The following is a 17,217-nucleotide window of genomic DNA, read 5'->3' as shown; positions in this document are numbered from 1 at the left end:
CGGGACCTCTATAATAGGCATGGGAACTAGTGGGCTCCTGAAATGGGGTCTAGGGGCATGATACTGGCATTCAGGACAGGAAGAACAATATTCAGACACTTCTTTATAAACCCCTGGCCAAAAGAACCTTTGTAAAACTCTTTCAGTGTTTTTTTCTGCCCCTAAATGTCCTGCGGTAACGTGACTATGAGCTAAATCTAGTACCGTTCTCCGATAAGGCTGGGGAACTACCAGCTGTTCCACCACATCCTCACCCCTTTTGACAATGTGGTACAAGAGCTCATTACAGATGGCCATGTGGGGATACGTAACCCTGTCACCTGGTACCACAGGTTCCCCATTAACAATCTTAACATTCTCTCTAGCCTTTATTAAGGTAGGATCCTTTAACTGTTCAGACGCAAACAGATCCTTCTTTACCTCCAGGTCAGGCACGCTTTCAGTTCTAACTACTATGTCTCTGTTCCCGGCAAGAGGGTCCTCACTGGACTCCCCATCTGTCACTTCCCCAGCCAAACTAGCAAAAGGCAAAGGGCCAGAAAGTTCCGAAGACCCACGTACATCCAAAAAATCACCGGTATTATCAACTGGCTTTTTACTTCTCACATCTGTTGATAACCGTGATTCCCACAGTTTCCAAAAATGAGGAAAATCCCTCCCTATTATGGCCTCATGCACCAAGGTAGGGACCAGTCCCACTTTAACCATTGCTGACCCACAACAAGTTTCTATATTCACCTCAGCAGTGGCATAATATTGGGTATCCCCATGTATGCAAGTTACCCCAATAGGTATTTGCTGGACCTTTAAGGGGTTCACTAACCCAGCTTTCACGAGGGTAACTAAACTTCCTGAATCTAGCAAGGCCTCTACCCGGTTACCTTCTAAGAACACATCACACATTTGTTTTTCCAGCTCAGGTGAAGGTACCACAGTACAGGCTAACCTAGCAAAGAAAGACATTCTGCGACATTCAAAGGCAGCATCACATTGCATGGGTTCTTGCGTGACTGGGCAATTGGCAATAACATGACCTGGCATACCACACCTAAAACATTTAACCACACGATTATCAACCCATTTGGGCAGCATAGACCGTTCTAGCCCCATTGGCCTGTTTCCAGGGCCAGTGTTTACAGTCTCTCCAGCCTTGCGTTCTCTTAACCGCCCAGCAACGTTTTCCCACGGAACAGTCTTACCAGTCTTTACTGAAGGGCGCTGTCGAGGATCTATGGGTTGCTGGGTGGTCATCAGTAGTTCCTCTGCTGCCAAATACCTCTCTACCATGTCCACTAATTGGTCAGCAGTACCCGGGTTTCCATGGCTCACCCACTTGCGCAGGACCATGGGCAAAGATCTCAAGTAGCGGTCCATGACGACTCTTTCCACCATCTGGGGACCAGTTAATGTCTCTGGCTGCAGCCATTTTTTTGTTAGCTGAATAAGGTCGTGCATCTGGGAGCGCGGAGGCTTCTCCATGGCGTACAGCCAACGGTGCACCCGTTGTGCTCGTACTGACAGCGTGACTCCCAGGCGGGTCAGGATCTCAGTCTTTAGTTTATCATAGTCCCGAGCCTCAGCAGGGCTTAAATCAAAGTAAGCTTTTTGGGGCTCACCTGACAGGAAAGGTGCCAGCAGACTGGCCCACTGTGCTTTCGGCCAGTTCTCACACTCGGCAGTCCTTTCAAACGTGGTCAGATAGGCCTCCACATCATCAGCCTCTGTCATTTTCTGCAGGAAGTGACTGGCTCGTATAGAACTAGAGCTGGTTGGAGCACTGACGGCCACATCTCCAACCCGAGCTGCAAGTCTCTGCACCACTTCTGCTAAGGCCTCTCTATCCTGACGCTGTAGTCTCCAATTTTCCTCCATTGCCACCTGCTGCTGTCGGTTGGCCTCCTGCTGAGCCGCTGTAGCTTGCAGCAAGGCTTTAAGCAGATCCTCCATGTCAACAGATTTTTCAGGTGGCTTTGCAGCTGCTTTCACCCAGGACATATATCAAACCCTCAGGGGTGAGTCTCAGTAACTTCACACTGGGCTGTATCTGCATAAACCACCGTTTTCTGCAGGCCTCACAAAGCTGCTGCTTTCACTTATGCGCAGAACGGCCTGCTCGCATTCTCCACCAAGTTGTAACACTGTAGGGGTGCAAGGTGCCTTTTCCTGGGGAATATGGCAGCACGCAGCAGCTGAGGAACAACACAAGTCCAGTTTCTGGTACAACTGACCCCGGCCAGTTTTATTGAAACAGAAAATAAAACAAACCCCAAAATAAAAATACCTTGCCTGTCCGGCACTAACTAAACATAAGATGTTCCTAACTGTCACTAAACAAAACACAGAGTTCTTCAGTACATACTGTATAGCTTACTTGCATCAGAAAGCGTGTCTCTCACACACAGATCCTGCAGCCTTCCCAGGCAGTCTGCCCATACTAATCAGGTTAGAAACACTATATCACTCTTACACAGCTGAAACCCTGATTAGCCCTCTGTGAGGCCAAAGACCCGAACTGGGCACAATGTCTAGAACTCGCCTTATCTCTCTCTCAGAGCCTTTACCCAGCTTTTACAGCAAACTGAAAAGGTTCAGACAAAACAAAAAGCATTTTTCCTAGAAGTTAACATTTTCTAAAACATGTAAGACAAGAACCTGGGACAAATATACCTGCCCTCAAACACTATCCCAGTGTTCTTGTCACAATATATATATATATATATATATATGTGTAGATAGATAGATAGATAGATATATACACATACACAGACACACTAATTTTACGGACCCGGCATATACTGGGTCACCTCAGTCCCCACCCCCGTGCTTGGCTCCACCCAGTTCTGGAAACCCCCCCATGCAAATCCTGCGTTTGCCACTGCTGTGGGCTGCATGATATGGCCACACAGCAATGATGAACCGGGGTTAGGAGAAAGGTAAAGTTAAGGAAGAGAATATATGTGAGCGTATGTGTGGACTGTACAGTGGGGATATAATTGGATAGGAAAGCTTATGAAGGTTATATGAACAGTTCTAGAATTTGATAAGTTTACCTGAATAGGTGAGTTTTCAGGGAATGTTTGAAGGTTTGGAGACTAGAGGAGAGTTTTATTGTGCATGGTAGGGCATTTCACAGAGTAGGTGCAGCCCAAAGAAAGTCCTGCAATCGTGCACGTGAGCAAGTAATGAGTGTGTATGAAAGACGTAGATCTTGTGAAGAGGGAAGAGGTTGGATTGGGAGATATTTTGAGATAAGAGAAGAGATGTACATATGTGTTGTTTGGTTAATGGACTTGTGTGTTAGTAAAAGTATTTTATATTGAATAAGGTAGAATACAGGTAACCAATCACATAGCTATAATAAAATGAGGAAATACAACACAACGGCCGACTTTATCAAACAGATAAAACTAGTCCTGAAAATAATACAGAGTAGGTGAACACAAATAGGTTGAACTCGGTGGACCTTTGTGATCTATCCTCCATAACCCTGTATATCCTTATCCACTAGAAATTTATCTAGCCCATTCTTAAAAGTATTGACTGAGTCCACCATTACAACTCTCTCAGGAAGGGAATTCCAAACTCGTATTGGCCTTACTGTGAAAAAAACCTTTTTGCCTCTGTGTGCGGAATCCCCTCTTCTCTAACCTAAGTTGGTGTCCACGTGTCTTCTGTGTTGATCTTACCAAAAACAGATCCCCTGCAAGCTCTGTGTATTGTCCCCTTAAATATTTATAAATGTTGATCATGTCCCCTCTTAATCTCCTTTTTTCCAGTGTGAACATGTCAAGCCTTGCAAGTCTTTCCTGGTATTCCAGCATCCCCTTAATTAGTTTGGTCGCCAGCCTCTGAACCTTTTCTAGTTCCACAATATTCTTTTTGTAGTAAGGTGCCCAAAATTGTGCGCAGTATTCCAGATGGGGCCTCACTAGGGGGTATATGCAATTGCGGTCGAATTGCCGCAAATGTCGAAAAAAACGGGGCATTTTCGGCACAAAAAATATATTCGACAATGCAATACAGTACTTTTCGACCAAAAAACGGACTTTTCAGATTCGCCTTTTTGAAATTCGACAGTTCACAAATTCGACATGTCTGCAATGGTAAAAATGCGGCTTTTCGACAAAAGTATATTCAATTGAAAAATGTCGATTTGACAACAGTGCTTTTCGACAGTAAATTCGGCAATTTAATTCCGCCTCACTTTGCTGGCGGAATCTAATAAAAAAAATGTAAAACATGTTTTTTTTGTGTTTTTTTTATTGCTAATAGCATATCTATTTATATTAGAAGGGATTAGGTACTTGGTTTGTCTGTTAGGATTTTCAACTATTATTTATATATTTTTTAAAATAATGTTTTTATTTAACTGACAAATTGAGAGAGCATGGTTTTCAGTGGGAAGGGGTGGGAATGGGTTAAAATTCTGAAAAAAAAATGCGTGGGGTCCCCCCACCTAAGCATAACCAGCCTCGGGCTCTTTGAGCCGGTCCAGGTTGTAAAAATACGGGGGGGGGGATTGACTGGGGATCCCCCGTATTTTTAGAACCAGCACCGGGCTCTGCGACTGGTCCTGGTGCAAAAAATACGGGGGACAAAAAGCGTAGGGGTCCCCCGTATTTTTTGAACCAGCACCGGGCTCCACTAGCTGGAGAGATAATGCCACAGCCGGGGGACACTTTTATACCGGTCCCTGCGGCCGTGGCATTAAATACCCAACTAGTCACCCCTGGCCGGGGTACCCTGGAGGAGTGGGGACCCCTTAAATCAAGGGGTCCCCCCCTCCAGCCACCCAAGGGCCAGGGGTGAAGCCCGAGGCTGTCCCCCCCATCCATGGGCTGCGGATGGGGGGCTGATAGCCTTGTGTAAAATCAAAGAATATTGTTTTTTGCAGAAGAACTACAAGTCCCAGCAAGCCTCCCCCGCAAGCTGGTACTTGGAGAACCACAAGTACCAGCATGTGGGGGAAAAACGGGCCCCGCTGGTACCTGTAGTTCTTCTGCAAAAAAAAATACCCAAATAAAAACAAGACACGCACACCTTGAAAGTAAAACTTTATTACATACATGCCGACACACACATACTTACCTATGTTCACACGCCGACTGTGTCCACGTCTCCATCTGTCGACGTCTCCAAGAATCCGGGGTACCTGAAAATAAAATTATACTCACCTAAATCCAGTGTCCTGTTATTATTTGTAATCCACGTACTTGGCAAAAAAACAAACCGCATACCCGGACCACGGACTGAAAGGGGTCCCATGTTTACACATGGGACCCCTTTCCCCGAATGCTGAGACCCCCCGTGACTCCTGTCACAGAGGGTCCCTTCAGGCAATCAGGGAGCGCCACGTTGTGGCACTCTCCTGATTGCCTATGCGCTTCTGAGCTGGCAGACAGCGCATCGCACAGCCGCACCATTATCTTCAATGATGGGAACTTTGCGGTCAGCGGTGAGGTCACTCGCTGACCGCAAAGTTCCCACCATTGAATATAATGGAGCGGCTTTGCGATGCGCTGTCTGCCAGCTCAGACGCGCATAGCCAATCAGGAGAGTGCCACGACGTGGCGCTCCCTGATTGGCTGAAGGGACCCTCTGTGACAGGAGTCACGGGGGGTCTCAGCAACCGGGGAAAGGGGTCCCATGTGTAAACATGGGACCCCTTTCAGTCCGTGGTCCGGGTATGCGGTTGGTTTTTTTGCCAAGTACGTGGATTACAAATAATAACAGGACACTGGATTTAGGTAAGTATAATTTTATTTTCAGGTACCCCGGATTCTTGGAGACGTCGACAGATGGAGACGTGGACACAGTTGGCGTGTGAACATAGGTAAGTATGTGTGTGTCGGCATGTATGTAATAAAGTTTTACTTTCAAGGTGTGCGTGTCCTGTTTTTATTTGGGTATTTTTTTTGCAGAAGAACTACAGGTACCAGCGGGCCCGTTTCCCCCCCCCCCCCGCATGCTGGTACTTGTGGTTCTCCAAGTATCAGCTTGCGGGGGAGGCTTGCTGGGACTTGTAGTTCTTCTGCAAAAAAACAATATTCTTTGATTTTACACAAGGCTATCAGCCCCCCATCCGCAGCCCATGGATGGGGGGGACAGCCTCGGGCTTCACCCCTGGCCCTTGGGTGGCTGGAGGGGGTGGACCCCTTGATTTAAAGGGTCCCCACTCCTCCAGGGTACCCCGGCCAGGGGTGTCTAGTTGGGTATTTAATGCCACGGCCGCAGGGACCGGTATTAAAAGTGTCCCCCGGCTGTGGCATTATCTCTCCAGCTAGTGGAGCCCGGTGCTGGTTCAAAAAATACGGGGGACCCCTACGCTTTTTGTCCCCTGTATTTTTTGCACCAGGACCGGACGCAGAGCCCGGTGCTGGTTCTAAAAATACGGGGGATCCCCTGTCCATTTACCCCCCGTATTTTTACAACCAGGCCCGGTTCAAAGAGCCCGAGGCTGGTTATGCTTAGGAGAGGGGACCCCACGCAATTTTTTTCTGTTTTTTAAACATTTTTTCGCCGTCGGAAAAGTCGAATCCAGGACGCACTTATCCGTCAATTGGTCCGTTTTTAGACAGCGGAACTGTCGAATCCGTTTTTTATTGAATATGTCGAATTCCAGCACCTGCCGGCTGGAATTCGACGGTCGAATTGTGTCGAATTTAAAAACGGGCGAAAAAAAGCCGCAATTCGCCCGGAATTGCATATACCCCTAGGGATTTATATAGTGAGAGTATTTGGGTGGGGTTTGTTCAAACTAAAATCTGAATGGCAGTGTAAACAAAAAGCTGTCCAATGTTTGTGGGCTACATGCAAAAGTAGCCATTATTTACTCCGCACAGAAAAAATATAACCCACCCAAATCTAAATCTCTCAGTCTCTGCACATCTTCTTTACCTGCAGTGCAACATGATTTTGCCCAGTTTCTAACTTTGTTTTTACTTTAGTTATAAACGTAAATCAGGCTGAGTATGTTATTGGGATGCTATAAGTTTTTTTTGTCACAGTGCAGAGAGCATCCTGATAGTCGCTTTACCATACAGAAAACATCCCAATGACTCCTACATAATGCATTGAATATCCCAGTGAATTCTATACAATACAATAAACATTCTAGTGACAGCCATAAAATTCAGCAAAAATCTAATTGACTACCATACAATAGAGTAAACATCCCAGTGACTGCCATACAATAGATAGCATCCCACTGACTAACATACTGTATCATACAGAAAGCATACTAATGGCTGTCTTGTCATACATAGAGAATCATAGTGAGCGCCATACAATGCGGACAACATCATAGTGGCCACCATATAATACAAAGAACATTGCAGTGACTGTTGTAAAATGCAGACAACATGCCAGTGATGGCCATACCATACAGAAAGCATCCTAGTAGCTACCATACCATACAAAGAAAATATTAGTGACTTCTATAACATGCAGAGACTACCCAAATGACCACTATACCATAACCAGAACATACCAGTGCCAGTTATACCATACAGAGAGCATCCCATGGACTGCCATATCATACAGAGTACACCCCAGTGACAACCATACAATATAGGCAGCATCCTAGTGTCATACATTACAGAATGAATCCCATTGAACACAATACCATTAAAAGAGCATCCTAGTGACGCAGAGTTGGGGGTGTTTGTGTGTGTGTCCAAATGATTTATGAGTATTTGCTGGTCTGGATGAATTACTATGTCTATCTGCCTGTAATCTGCAAGCTCTCTGAATCTGTAATGTCATTAACTGCAATGCTAACAACTGAAGTGGCATTCGTCCTATAGAAACAGAGGGAACTTATACTTTTATACTATCCTCCCATTTGTCATAAAGTATGTGACTGGACGGAGTGAATCTTAAAAACTTATTCTAGTACTGTACTTGTCACTAAGTAATGACAGCAATGTTTGCTAGAAGACAGAGAGAATATGAACAGGTATCTAACATCTCTGAGCTTACACTATATGCCTGAAAACTCTGGCACAGAACTCCATCTGACTGGACTGCACCCTCAGTATCTCCGTTGAGATTTGCCTCATTTTGCCAATCATCTGTTATCTATATCACTGTCAGGGATACTACCTTACGACCAGCGCCAATCCTCAGTCAGTAAGGCCAATCTAGGCAGCTTCAGCTTGGCACCTAGGTCCATATGGATTACTATGCTTTACTTTTTTGACATGTAGATTTTCTAGTATTTCCACAAGAGAATGATAAATCTTTTCTCAATGAGCTTATATCAAAGCATCGATCACTATATACAGTAGAGCACAGTACAAACTGCAATGAAAATACAGACCACTGAATAAGTAAATTGGCAATTCAGAAGATAAAACAACTGAACAAGAGGCAACTCACTATGGTGATGCAAGGAGACGCGCGTCTGAAACAGCAAAGGTGTGAATGTGTTTAAGAGCAGCAGCTCCTTCACTCTCAGTAACATATAAATGCCATGGAAACAATTTAGTAAGAGTGGATGAAGGTAAAGTAGAATCATTTCAGTAGTTTCCATTTCAAAATGAAACAGAATTTTGGAGATGATTAAGATGACCTTAAGTGACGAAGGATGGCTAGGAGACTTCCACATTTGTGCTACATCTGCCCTATCTACACTATACCCTGACTCACCAAATAGCATTTGGACTTAAAAACAGAGGGCCGATTTAGAGATGGATGCAATATTATTGTCGAATGTAAGGAGAGATTTTCTTTGCCATTGCGCATGCGTCTAAGTTACTCTCAGCATTTGCCGCAATGGTCTTGCAACAGCGATCGCCGTGAGGATTTATTTGCAAAGTGATTAACAGCCAGAAAGTATTTGCAGATGGTAAGGGGGGAGCAGTGACGCCAATGCAGGCGTGTCGCTACCATAATAGGGGCGTGTCACAGCTTGCAACATGGATCCTGTGTGCAGTTAATATTGCTCCGTCGTCTTCTGACTGTCGTAGGGTTATACAGATGGTCGCATGCATACAGGATTACAGTCTCGACAGCATTTTCATCCATCTCTGAATCAGGCCCGGAGATCAGGTAACAGTATAACAAGGTGAAAGCCAGATCAGAGGACACAGTAATTTTTAATTACTCTTGACAGTAAAGGCCCATACACACTGGGCGATTTTGAGCTCAAAGTAGCTCACTTTTGGCATTTTGAGCTACTTTGAGCTCAAACTCGTCCTGTGTGTATTGGCTAGCGATGAGCGGTGAGTGCTGATGCGCGCTCCCACATCATCGCTAGCCGCCGCTGTTCGTCGGGCTGTTTGTACAGCCAAGTGAAGCACTTTCTACAGTCTCCTACTTTGGAAAGTGCTTCACCCCCGTGGATATCACTGGCACAGGGAAAATAGCTCAGTGTGTATGCACTGAGCTATTTTTCTGCCAGCGATGTCCGATCATCGCTGTGCACACATGCTGGCCAAAAACACCCGGTGTGTATGCACCTTAAATCAAAAACTTTTAACAAGACGAATAACACAGCAGTCCCAAAATATAAGGAAGAGATCTCCTATACTGAAACACTGATGCCTACAATATTTCAAGCAAGACGATCACATATTGTGTAACTTAATCGGGGTAAGGCATAATCTATGGAACAATTTCACATGCATTTCAAAATGATTTGCACACTTAAGAGTACAAAAGGAATTACTATACATATGTTCCCATTGCTCATGTGTACAGATGCAATATGCATCTGATTCCCATCGAAATTGAACCATATATTTATCAGAAATCTCTGTCTGCATGTATTTGTACTAAAAGGTTATTTCCCCCTTCGAGGAACTAGATATAAGCCTGCTCAGAAGGAGTGTGGCAAGCAAAAAGCATTAGGCAGCTTAAACATTTCCCGCACCCAATGACAATTTGAAGATGTTTATAGTTTTCAGTAGGAGGGAGACAGATTGTAGCTGAGAGATGGGGACACCAGAATTCACAGAGAGAATATAAGTTAAGATGGATACATTTTTCAAATTCCAAATACTGAAATGTACTGTAAGTGAGAAATAAAAAAACGAAATGCTCTAAGGGATAATTTCCAGGAGAGTTGCCCCCAGTCAGCCCTCTGCAAAATCTTTAGTACCCACACCCAAAGAGCATCAGGAATCATTTGGAGACAATACCTAGAGAGGGGGTTGAACTTTTGGGGGATCCATAGCATGTGTTAACTAGGAAACCTCAAACAAACAGATTTTTCTAAGTCTACCCAATGCTGGATCCCTGGTTGCAGGAACTAATTGCCAAGTTGCGCAAGAATGCATACAGTACCAAATGGTATAAAGTGAACATGGAAGTATCAGAGGAAGAGTTGGTGGTAGTATATTGATCTAGGTAGGCAGACATAGACTGAATTGTCTCAAGTGACCGTAGTAGGTGCGCTGAAAATCTCCAAGTTCTTACTTGGTTCCAAAGGTGGTGGGGCTTCATACCCAAAGTAAAGGGGCGTGATCAGGTAATGTTATAGGCAAGATCCTAATGGTGTAAGCAGAAGCATCCATTCATTGGATAGAAAAAAGTCTATATGGTAGTAAGTATTGTAAACATTAGAAAAAAAGAAATAGTCAATCACCTCCTGAAACATGGTAGGCCATACTTCATAAAGTTCAAATACAGATAGCAACTTTATAAAACCAGCTGTGGGTAACTCTTCTTAGCTTTTTTAATTTCTTCACAAATCTCTCACACAAAGGAGACCTGCCGGAAGGTGGTGGCATAAACAGAGGCAAAAGTCACCTAATGGTCAATTAAATTACTCACTAGAATAAGCTCTCTTCTGTTCTTATCAGCCACTTTATGGCAAAGGGTAAAAAGAAAGGAAGCATGAAATAAAATGGGAACTCCATATTTCTTAAAATGGCCAATAGCCATATAGCAAACCAGGTTTCTGTGGTCTTTAAAAAGAGAGGACCTGAAAAGTTCTCATAGTTAACCACCATTTATCATGGCAGGTAAACCCTTTAACATGAGAAGAAAATGTAACCATAAATATTATGTAAAAAACATAGAATATTTTAACATTTGCCACCTAAAAGGAAAAGGTAGTCTCCGTATGGGCAGAGGGAAAGAAACAAAAAGAACAATAGAGAAAAAATATTAACATTGCGATAAAACAAACAAACCAGTATATCCGGAAGTATTTGTCAGAAGGTACAGAGTGTGGCAAAATATGTAACATAGGGTAGGCTAGGCCATCTCTACCTATGCAACAAAATGTAATTTATAACTAGTAATCCCAATGAAATATATAAAAATAAATAGCATACATAAATAGCATAGCCAACTTAGGAACCTAATAGACTGTAACAGGCTACTATGTGTATAATAGATAGAATATCATAAGCAAAAACAAATGTCGAAATAAAACATCAGTCAATTAAACAATAAAGTATGTTAAATTAAATGTCCCTAAAGTCTCTTGTTTGGAAAGGCCAAAAATGGCCCTAGTAAGGAGCCCAAAACGGGAAAGGGACGAATATTAAAGTTGGGTATGTCCACAGAAATGGTGATACGGTCTTACCCCATCTGCCACTCAGAGGCAATTAGAGACCGAAGCTTAGGACCATTCAGAGTCACTGTAATGTTCCACTCCTCCAATAGCTTAAAACTGGCTTCAGGTAAAGATACAACATATGTGAAGCCATCTTTCCATATTAGGAACTTGACTGGGAATCCGCAATGGTAAGAGCTATCATTGACTTATAGGACCACCAGGATAGGCTGATAGAATCATCATTTAGTGATTATGGACAAAATCTCTGGAAACAGTTGGATATTCCCGGATGTCACAGTCAGTATCATCCCTGGAAACCTACAGAATCACATCTTTCACCTGGAGAAATGGATTAATAATAAAGTGTCTCTAGGCGATGAAGCTGCCAAATTAACTGGTATGAGAAGACAATAAATCTGACCTATGAGGTGGTCAAAAGAAGGCTGAAGCATCCAAAAAAGCACATTGCGAACGCCTGTAGATGAAAGTTAGATACTGATTCAGGTATCCTTCTGATTTTGATGTTGTTAGCTCTAGAACTGTCCTCCATGTCAGTCAGTTTAACTTTGAGAGTGGAGACCTCCACTAATGTAGATTTGTGAGTTGTAATAAGAATATATTGGGAGGCTACCTGTTCCTGCATTATACGAGCAGTAAGTGGGAATCCAAATCTATTGAATTGCCCAAAGGCGGGGAAGAAGCTTGCACAGTTGGAAAAGATGTTGTAGGGGTACCCCGGTGTGAGTTGGATGAGCAGGAGGGGACTTTCCTGTATGAAGGACCTCATATTTGAAAGCAAATTGTCGGGGACAGAGAGGTCAGTTTTGTATGTTTCTTGAGAGCCAAATTCACACTGGATAGCAAAACAAACGTCTTTGAAAATATAAAGTAGGTACAAGGCAGGGAAAGAAGCTGGTAATGAGACTGATGCACAGATGTGTGTAAACCCGATAGTTTACATACCCTGTACACCAATCAGCAATAACATTAAAACCATCTACCTAATATTGTGTTGGTTCCCCTCGTGCTACCAAAGCTCTGACCTGTTAAAGTATAGACTACACAAGACCTCTGAAGGTGACCTGTGATATCTGGCATCAATACATTATTCTGCCATCAGGAAATACTGTTTTCATAAAGAGTGTACTTGGTCTGAAACAATGTTTAAGTAGATGGTACGTGTCAAAGTAACATCAACGTGAGTGGCAGGTCCGAAAGCTTCAGTAGAACATTGCTCAGAGCATTACACTACTTCCGCCGGATTGCCTTCTTCTTATATTGCCTCCTGTGCCATTTTTCCCAGGTAAATTAAGTACACGCACCCGACCGCACACATGATGTGATGTAAAAGAAAACATGATTCTTTACACTAGGCCTCTTTCTTCCATTGCTCCATGGTCCAGTTCTGACGCTCACGTTCTCATTGGCTGTGCTATCGATGGTGCACATGGTCAGCATGGGCAATCTGGGCTGCAGCAAGCTGCGATGAACTGTGTGTTTTGACAGGTGGTCCTCACTTTGCCGGCGGTCGGGCTCCCGGCGACCAGCATACCGGCTCCGTGATCCCGACCGCCGGCATACCGACAGTTCTTCTCCCTCTTGGGGGTCCACGACCCCCCTGGAGAGAGAATAGATAGCATTGCGCGCCACCGTGTCCGCAGCGTGGCGAGCGAAGCGAGCCTGCAAGGGGCTCATTTGCACTCGCCCAGTTGTCGGTATGCTGGTAGTCGGGATTCCAGTGCCGGTATGCTGGTTGCCGGGAGCCCGACCGCCGGCATAACATACTACACCCTGTTTTTACACCTATCTATCATAGCCAAAATGAATTCAGCAATTTGTACTACAGTAGCTCTTCTGCGGGATAGGGCCAGGTGGGCTAGCCTTCCCTTCCCACTTGCATCAATGAGCCATGGTCTCCCATGACATTGTCGTTAATTCACCAGTTGTCTTTCCATGGACCTCTTTTGGTAGGTACTAACCACTGCATACTAGAAACATCAACAAGACCTGTCGTCTAGCCATCACAATTTGGCCCATGTGAAAGTCGCTCGGATTCTTTGCTTGCCTATTTTTCCTGCATCCAACACATCAACTTCAAGAACTGACTGCTCACTTGCTGCCTACTATATCCCACCCCTTGACATGTGGCTCTGTAATGATATAATCAATGTTATTCTTTGTACTTGCCAGTGGTTTTTATGTTATGGCTGATCACTGTATATTATCTATTTAGCTTTACTCCCACCTATTGACTGCATTTCATGTATGGCTAGACCAGAAATTTAGATCTACATATTCTGGAAGTAATAGCTCATCACGTTGGATGACGGTATACTTCCGTTCACAAGCACAGCTCAGACTATATTGTAAAATCTGTTTGCCACATGGGTTAGATGTGTTTTAATTTGATAATGCTACATGTTTGTTAGATTTTGATAGCTCAGAGTGCTTTCTTCACATAACAAGAAAGCTTATACTCTTTGGAATACAGCTTTTTGTAATAGTTTCCAATATCGACAATATCGTTCAGATCTTGAAAGGAAGAACAGAAAACTTTCCTATTCAGTGTTTTACCTCTCTGCAGTGCTTATCTACAAAGCAGCATATTACAGAAGGTCTTAAAGTCTATTTGTTGCTATTTTTTCTGAGAGACACCCAAGGAGGGTAGCTAATTTGTTCTTCATTTATGCCAAGGACGAATAAAAAAATAATAATAATGGTGAATTATATATTTATTTCCATTGTGTCTCCAATGAGCACTTCCTTTTCCCAGAATTCAGCTACCAAATCCCCCCCTAGTATAGTCTGTTAATTGTACTCTCTAGGGGCCAGCTATTGAATGTAGTCTGTGTTTGCCATCTGATGTATCTAAGGGTACACAGTTGTTACAATGGGCTGCTATCACATGGTTGTGTGCTGGCATTTAGGTTTTGTCACCGGATAAAATGACACTTTCACATGACTTTGTCCTTTTAAATTATAATCGCAATTTATGAATTAGTCCCTTGTCAGACTAATATACTTTATTCCTTTGTCCTCTTAATTAAAATTACATTTATGCAAAACCTGAACTGTAGTGTGTAATCTTTCCCTTTTTATTTGTTATGAGGAATAAGCTGTTTGGACTGAACGTTTCTGTATCTTCTTCTGTCAATCTCAAAAAATTGGAAAGATAAAGGATTTTAAACCATATCTTAAATCTGCTACACCCACCTCACCGTCTCCCTAGAAGGCTGTTCCATTCCCTCTGGCCTCAGCGGTAAGCCTTACAGCAATGGCTGAAATCCAGGACCATCTGACGTTCTGTTGGGGGGGGGGGTGCGCAGAAGGACCAATGAAAAGCTGCAATCACATTTATTGTGGCTTCGTATTGGTTCAACCACTCAAACACCCTTTCTGTAGCTATTCTAAAGTGGTGACCAAAAAATATTTACCACTTCAGGTGATAGTGCAGCTTTAATGTTTTTACAGGTCTCTATTGTGGCATAATGAGACCGTATATTGTGGTGTAAGGCTGTAACAGGCATTTGGGCTGTATGTACCATGCAAGGGCATGTACCTTATGTGCTGATCATTGACTTGTGCCATATTGGAGGATCCTAGTATGCCTCCAGATGTGTTTGCTCTCAAATTAGAAATACATTAAAGTACAGCATGATCCAAGTGGTGCTATTATCATGTGGTGTAAAACCAGCAGATCAGAAATGCCTTGTAGGTGGTGGCTTACTATATGTGTGCAAATGTATGTGGGATGTTTGTCTCTTTTACTGTTCTATGGGAGTGTGCTTGGGGAACTTGTTTTGTGTTTTCATGCAATTTATAAAAACAATATTGCTATGGCAGATGTGTGATACTCAACTGCACCAGCACAATACTGTCTAGGAATATTAAGAGTTAACTGCACTTTGCCAGTTTCTGTAGAACTTGCTACCTGGCTCCCTGGGTCAGACATGCATAGCAGAACTGAAAGCCAGAATTTCAGCTTTTGGTTCCATAACATATACAAATAAGAAAATTAATTATTTAAAAGAAACCTTTAAAGATTGAGAAAGACACTTTACCTGAAACAATAACATTTTCAATGATTGTCATTTGTTATCATGAGATGGAGTAATGATACATGACAAGTGGATAGTGGAAAAAGTAGTAGAAATGCAGGATTAATAATGGGGGGATGGTAGTATTAGTAGTAGGGACACGGCAACGGGGGTAGTATTGTTATATTGATATATGGGTTTGGGATAGTGGTAGTAACTGCAAATTATATCTGGGTGGGGTAGTAATAGTAGTAGAGATGCAGGATTATTGATGAGGAGAAGTATGACAGTTGGGTGGGGGTAGTAGTAGGCACACATGTCAGTTGGGAGTAGCAGTAGTAGGGACACCAGATGACAGCCAGGGGTAAGTATTAGTAATAGAGGATTATGACAGCATGGCGGGGTTAGCAGTAGATGAAGGGACAGATATGACAGCTAGGACATAGTGGTAGTAGTACTGGACACACAGGATGATAGGGGAGAATACTGGGAGCATACCTGTAGCTCCCCTGGGAGATGGGACTCTATCCTCTACCAGGCTGAAATAATGGTAGATGAGCTCAGCTGTACAGTGAGCACAATGTCCTTGGTCTGCTACAAGATCCACTACAGCTTCTTCACCATGACCAAGCTCAGCTCCAGCAGATACAATATGTCACTGTGAAGGCAGTACCTACAGCCTCTGGGAAATGATCTCAGGACAATCTCCTCCTTATATTGGTCATACAGAGTTATTGTAATTTAAGGGGTAAATGGGTAAATGTACAAAAGCTTCTACAACAAGTGGTGTTGTTGCCTATAGCAACCAATCAGATTCTGTATATCCTTTTCTAGAATGCAATAGAGTAATAATAGCTAGAATCTGATTGGTTGCTATGGGTAACATCACCACTTGCCTGCTTTAGAAGTTTTTGTTAATCCACCCCTATGGCTGCCTATAGGCCAATACTTTTACGAGATAAAACATGGGAAATTCTCGCCCATATCCAGCTGTACTACTGGACTACCACAGAATCAATACATGGCCCAAAACATCCAGTGAAGGTCCAGCCAGCTCCTAGCTATAGTGATGGAATGTGGAAGAAATATGTAGTGAACCACACTGATCTCATAAACATCATTTGGTCTTTTCCTGAAACTCATGATGATGAGGATTGAAACTAAACGAATGTGTTCTCTCCACAGCACTATGTGATACGATTTTTCTCTTTGTTTAGGTTCTGTAATCACACCCTAATCCGGCCCATTATGGTAATTCTGTTTACATCTGATGTGACTGTAGCCAGAATTGGGAGAGTGTGTACGGTGGTACAATAATTTTCTTGCGATAGTTTGGGCGGGAGAAGATAGAACATGTATACATGCATATCGGCTGTTGTTTGGGGGCGTTTGATAGTGAGTAGGGTCGATTTGAATGCTCAAATGAAAAGCTTGATTGTATAGATGTGTCCCCAGCTTAAGTTTTCATTTTATAATAAATGGATCTGTTCAGCAAAATAGTTAATGAGTAAGCTAATAAGAGCAAATAACCATTGTATGTAGACACATTTACAAATAAATGTTCATATCCCTAAAAAAACCATTGCAATGTACCTTATTGATTTAACCAAAGTGATAATACAGAAGGGCCAACAGAAACATCTATTAAAACGAAATATGTTTTTGTAAGTT

This window comes from Pseudophryne corroboree, chromosome 4 (assembly GCF_028390025.1).
Source record: "Pseudophryne corroboree isolate aPseCor3 chromosome 4, aPseCor3.hap2, whole genome shotgun sequence".
NCBI classification, from domain to species: domain Eukaryota; kingdom Metazoa; phylum Chordata; class Amphibia; order Anura; family Myobatrachidae; genus Pseudophryne; species Pseudophryne corroboree.
Note: the sequence above shows the minus strand (reverse complement) of the source record.